Source organism: Muscardinus avellanarius, assembly GCF_963383645.1.
Source record: "Muscardinus avellanarius genome assembly, chromosome: 21".
Taxonomy (NCBI): Eukaryota; Metazoa; Chordata; class Mammalia; order Rodentia; family Gliridae; genus Muscardinus; species Muscardinus avellanarius.
Genome location: NC_137807.1, coordinates 6,284,171 through 6,290,671, shown reverse-complemented (window position 1 = coordinate 6,290,671; position 6,501 = coordinate 6,284,171).

Genomic DNA, 6,501 nt, shown 5'->3' with positions numbered 1-6,501 from the left:
CCGGGGGCGCGGGCCGGGGCGGGAGGGGCTCAGGCAGAGCTGCCGGGCGCGGGCGGGCCGGGGGCGCGGGGCCGGGGGCGCGGGGCCGGGCGCGGGCGCATCGCCGGGGCCGCGCGCCCCATCGGGCAGGCCCGGGCCGGGTCCCAGCCCCGCAGGCCGGGCGGCGCGCTCTCCCGGCGTCCGCCGCGGCGCCCCTGACACGCTGACAGTACGACCCGCTGCTGCTGACTCCGGCTCGGCCGCCGGCTCGGACCCGGGCCCCGACTCGGCTCCGACCGCGGACGGGACTGGGGCCCCGGCAGGGAAACAAAAGAGCCGCGGCGCCCGGGCCTCGGAGGCTGGGACGCCGGCGCAGCCGCACTGCGCGGGGGCGGGGCCGGGGGCGGGGCCTGCGGGAAGGGCGCCGGTGGGTGGCGGGGCTGGCGGCGGGGCGGGGCCGAGGGCGGGGCCCGAGGGTCAGGACGAGGCGGCTGATAGGACCGGAGGCTGGGCGGGGCTGGAGGCAGAGCCTACGAGAAAGGGACCCGGTGAGTGGTGGAGCTGGAGTGGGCGGAGCCTGGGGCGAGGCCTGTGGGGACGGTAGCGGGTGGGTGGTCGGGGAAGGTGGCTGGGCGGGGCCTGAGGGGTGTGGCCAGAGGGGCGCTACCTAATGATTGGTGGACCTGGCGTTGGGGCGGGGCTGAGAGAGGAGTCTGATGGAGGTGGGACCTTAAGTACCGAAATCCAGTGATGGGAGAGGTTGCTGTCGAGCGCCGAGCCTGGAAGGGGGCGTGGAAGTGAAAGGGCCGCGGTGGGGCAAGGTTGCATTTTCTCTCTGCCCTCGGGCTTCTGCCGCCCTCTGGACCTGAGTGCCTTATCTGCACCTGCTGGCGGCTGCATGCTCCTCTTTCCACCTGGCAGTGACTGATGTGCCGAGGATGGGGACTTGATACTGGGAAAATGGCTGAGCTAGGATCCTAGGGTAGGATGCTATCCACCGGTAGAGGTAGAGTGCGTGTTTGTGTCACCATGCCTGGCCTTTTTTATTTTTTCAAAAGACAGACATAAACTAGGCATGGCGCACGCTTGTAATCCCAGAACTTGGGAGGCTGAGACAGGACGATCAACAACTCAGTGAGACCCTGTTTCCAAATAAAATATGGGTCTGGGAGTATAGCTCGGCGGTAGAAAAGCCCCAGGGTTTCACCTCCAGTACCACACATACACAAAGACTTAAAAAATAAAAGCCAGACATAAAGTAGGCATGGTGGGCTGGGATGTAGCCTGGAGGTAGAATGCCTCTGGGTTCCATCCCCAGGACCACACCAAAAAAATTAATTAATTGCTTGATAATAATAAAAAGCTCTGGGACCAGGAACATGTAATCCCAGTACTTGGAAGGCTGAGATGGGAGGATCACTGTTCTCAGACAGCCTCAGCTACTTAGTAAGGCCTTCTGCAATTTAGTGAGACCTTTTTTCAAAATAAAGAATAAGCGGGGTGTGGTGGCGCATGGTTGCAATCCCGGTACTTGGGAGGCAGAGACAGGAGGATCACGCAGGTTCGAAACCAGCCTTGCTGACTTAAGAGACCCTGTTTCCAAATAAAATATAAAAATAGGTCTGAGAAGCCGGGCGTGGTGGCGCATGCTTGTAATCTCAGCATTTGGGAGGCTGAGACCTGAGGATCGTGGTTCGGGGACAGCCTCAACTACTTAGTGAGGCCCTTTGCAACTCAGTGAGACCCGGTTTCAAAATAAGAAATAAAAAATAGGTCAGGGGGTATAGCTTAGAGGTCAAATGCCCCTGGGTTCCATCCCCAGACCCACAAAAAAAGAAAAGGGATAAAAATAGGTCTGAGAGTGTAGCCCATAGGTAGAAGGGTTCCGTCCCCAGTACCACCAAAAAATAAATATATTCGTTAATTAATTACGCAAATAAAGAATAAAAAATAGGGCTGGGGTGTAGGGAAGTAGAATGTCCCTGAGTTCCATCCCCAGTACTGCAAAAAAAAAGAAAGAAAGAAAAAGAAGCACTGGGGGTATAGCTTGGAGGTGGAACGCCCTGGGTTCAATTCCCAGTATAGGAAACAAAACAACAAAAAGCCTCTCATACAAACATAAGGACAAGGGCTAGGGGTATATTAACTCATTTCCAAGACAGAGAAGATGGTTCCGAGTAGAATCTGAGGAATCATTACTGACAGAGAATTGGGAAGAATGCCGGAAGATTGCTAGGTCAGATATAAAACCAGCCATTGTCTTCAGGGAAAATCTGAACCTCTGATTCTTTCCCGTCAGAGAAATCCTTTGCTCTCTGCTTGTCAAACGGCTGCAGGTTGGCATGGAGTTACTTTCACAAAACGGAGCCCCGGACGGTCAAATATGGGATCCAAGCCACATCAGAGACCAGAAAAAATAGGGCCGCAAGGTCCATGTGTGTGTGTGTGTCTGTCTGTCTGTGTTTGCTTTACTAGCAATTGAACCCAGGAATACTCTACCATTGAACTCCACCCCAGCTTATTTATTTTTATTTATTTATTTATTTATTTATTTATTTGTATGTGTCACTGGGAATTGAACTCAGAGGCATTCTACCTTCTAGCTTACCCCCAGCCCGATTTTATTTCTTATTTGGAAACGGGTCTCACTACTTGCTGAGACCTGCTCGGAACTGTTCAGTCTTACCCTCCAAAGTACTGGGATAGTAAGTGTGTGCCACCACACAGGGCTCCATTCATTCATTTATCTGTTTGTTTGTTTGTTTGTTTGTTTATTGGTGCTGGGGATTGAATCCAGAGGAATTCTACCTCTGAGCTACCCTCCTGGACCTATTTTATTTTATTTATTATTTATTTATTTATTTATTTATTTGCGGTACTGGGGATGGAACCTAGGGGAATTCTACCTCCGAGCTACAGCCTCAGCCCTATTTTTCAGTCTTTATTATTTTTTTTGTCTTTTTTTTTTTTTTTTTTTTGGTACTGGGGATGAAACCCAGGGGCATTCTACTCCCGAGCTACATCTCCAGCCCTATTTTGTATTCTTTATTTTGAAGCAGGGTCTCACTGAGTTGCAAAGGGCCTCACTAAGTAACTGAGGCTGTTCGCGATCCTCCTGTCTCAGCCTCTTGAATGCTGGGATTACAAGCGTGCACCACCGCGCCCAGCTATTCTTTATTTTGAAACAGAGTCCTCACTAAGTAGCCGAGGCTGTCGGCGAACTGCAGTCCTCCTGTTTCAGCCTCCCGAACACTAGGATTACAAGCGTGTGCCACCATGCCCAGCACACTGGACTATTTTAAAATTTTAAAACAGAAAAACTGAATCTCAGGCAAAGTTTCAGAAGCTGACCTCAAATTTGGAATCCTCCTGTGTCAGTCTCCCAGTGAACTAGGATTAGAGGCATGTGCCACCACACTGAGTCATTTTCACAATTTTTAATTGCACCATTCAGTGGTATTAAGGGCAGCTACCACCAGTAAGATCTCCAGAACTCTTTCATTTTGAAACAAGGTCTCACTAAGTTGCCGGGCTAAATACTAGGACTTCGGGTGTGTGCCACCACGTCCAGCTCCAGCTTAATTTTTTTGAGGAGCTATAACTGAACAGCTGTCTCCAGAAACTCTCTTTAGCAGAATTACTTTCGCTCCCTCTGTGTGTGTGTGTGTGTGTGTGTGTGTGTGTGTGTGTGTGTGTGTGTGTGTATACAAACCAATTTTATTTTTTATTTGGAAACAGGATCTCTGAGTTGCTGAGGGGCATCACTAAATTGCTAAGGCTGGGTTTAAAACTTTGATCCTGCTGGGCATGGTGGCACACACTTGTAATCCCAGCATTCAGGAGGCTGAGACTGGAGGATCGTGGTTCCAAGACAGCTTCAGATACTTAGTGAGGCCTTCTGCAACTCAGACCCTGTTTCAAAATAAAGAATAAAAAAAAAAAAATAGGGCTTGGAGTGTCACTTGGAAGTAGAATGCCCTGGGTTCCATCACCAGTACCACAAAATAAAAAATAAAAATAAAAATAAATAAGCCTGTGATCCCCCTGCCTCAGCCTCCCAAGTACTGTGACTTCAGCCTGGGCCAAGCTTTCACCTAGTATTCTAAATTTTATAAAGGGAACTCTGAATGTCATCTTTCTTTAGAGTAAGTGAATTGAAAAAAAAAAAAGTAGTGTTTCCCTCTGAAAAGAAAACTCAGATGCTGACCCAGCTTTGGTCAAGAAGAAGAGGCTTTGGAGACTGGCTGGCGCCGGCTCAGTAGAGGAAGACCCCACCTAGGGTATAACTTCCTGGAAGACCCCACCTAGGGTATAACTTCCTCCACATTGTTCCGTTGCCCCCCCCCCTTCTCTATAAAGGCCCTATCCAGCCGGCCTCCATGGTCCATGCCTGTGATCCTTGGGACTCCTAAGGCTGAGGCAGGAGGATTGCAAATTCAAGGCCACCCTGGGCAATTTAGCCAGACCCAGTCCCAAAATAAAAAATAAGAGTCTGAGAATGAAGCCCGGTGGCACAACAACCCTGAATTTTATCGCCAGCACCTTAAAAAAAGTAAAAGAACCCAGGTGCAGGGGCCCATGCACACCTGCAATCCCAGCACTCTACGCCGAGGGCTGAGGAGGATTTCAGGTTCATAGCCAGCCTCAGCAATTTTATAAGGCCCTCTGGAACTTAGTGAGACGTGTGTGTGTGTGGGGGGGGGGGTACTGGGAATGGAACCCAGGAGCATTGCTACCTCAGAGTTACACCCCCAGCCCAATTTTTTTTGTGTGTGTGGTACTGAGGGTGGAACCCAGGGGCTTTTCTACCTCCAGGCTACACTCCCAGACCTATTTTTATACTTTATTTGGAAACAGCGTCTCACTAAGTTGGTGAGAGCCTCACTAAGTAGCTGAGGCTGGCTTCGAACCTGTGCGATCCTCCTGTCTCAGCCTCCCAAACACTGGGATTACAAGTGTGCACCACCATGCCCAGTTTCTTTATTTTTTGAAACAGGGTCTCATTAAGTAGCTGAGGCTGTCCGGGAACCGCGATCCTCCTGTCTCAGCCTCCTGAATGCCTGGCTTGAGACCCTGTTTCAAGAAAATATATATATTTGAGCCAGGTGTTATGATGCAGGCTTGTAATCCCAGTATTTGGGAGGCTAAGACAGGAGGATCGAGGTTCGAGAACAGCCTCAGCTACTTAGTGAGGCCCTGTTTCCAAATAAAAATAATAAAATAGGATGGGGGTGTATCTTGGAGGTAGAATGTCCCTGGGTTTCATCCCCCATATTGAGAAAAAAAAACTGAGCTGGGGGCGTAGCTCAGACACAAATGCCAGAGATAATCCCCAGTACCACAAAAATAAACAAATAAAGCTGGGTGTGGCAAAAGACCTTTAATCCCAGTACTTGAAAGGCTAAGAATTGCAAGTTCAAGGACAGCCTCAGAAATAGACTCTCATCAACCTGGCAAAATCCTGTTTCAAAATAAAAAATAAAATAGGGCTGAGCGTGGTGGTGCACGCTTGTAATCTCAGTATGACAGGTCAAGATAGGAGGATCACAGGTTCAAGAACAGCCTCAAAAACTTAGCAAGACTCTCACTGACCTAGTGAGACCTTGTTTCTAAAAAATTGGGCGTGGTGGTGCACACTTGTCATCCCAGCTTTGGGACGCTGAGACAGAAGGATCGTGGTTGAGGACAGCCTCAGCTACTTAGCAAGGCCCTTTGCAACTCAGTGAGACCCTGTTTCAAAATAAAGAATAAAAAATTAGGGCAGGCGGTGTAGGTCAGAGGTAGAGTGCCCCTGGGTTCCATCCCTAGTACCAAATAAATAAAAAAGAAAATGAAGAAAGTAAAGCAAATCCATAGCCCTAGATTTTAAGTGGCATCTCATTAGGCCCACCCGGCCGAGCACTGGGGATCCAACCTAGAGGCCCTGTGCCACTGAGGCAGCCCTGCCTCCTCGCAATCCCCCAGTCCCAGCCTCTCCCGGGAGCAGGGATTTACCGGCGGAGGCATGCACCACCACGCCCTCCCAGCTCTCCCCAGGGTTTTTTTTTTTTGTTTTGTTTTGTTTTTTTGGTGATACTGGGGTTCCTGGAAGCCCTTCTACCTCCGGGATACACTCCCAGACCTATTTTTTAAACTTTTTTATTTGGAAACAGGGTCTCTTAAACCAGTGAGGCTGGTTCTGAACCAGCACGATCCTCCTGTCTCCACCTCCCAAGCACGGGGATGACAAGCCTGCTCCGCCACCACATCCGGCTCACCCCAGGTTTTGATTTACATTTCTCTGACTAATACCGGGGTGCATCTTTCCACGTTTTATTGGCCATTTGGATGTCTTACTCAGACACCCATCCATCCGTTCACTCAAGTGCTGCGCCCATTTCTTGGTCAGGTTGTGTTTTCTCTTATTGATGTGCGGGGTGGGGGGGTGTTCAACTAGCCAGATACTAACTGCTAGCTATTTTTCTTTTTCTACACTCCCAGCCCTATTTTATTTTTTTCTTTATTTTGAAACAGGGTCTCATT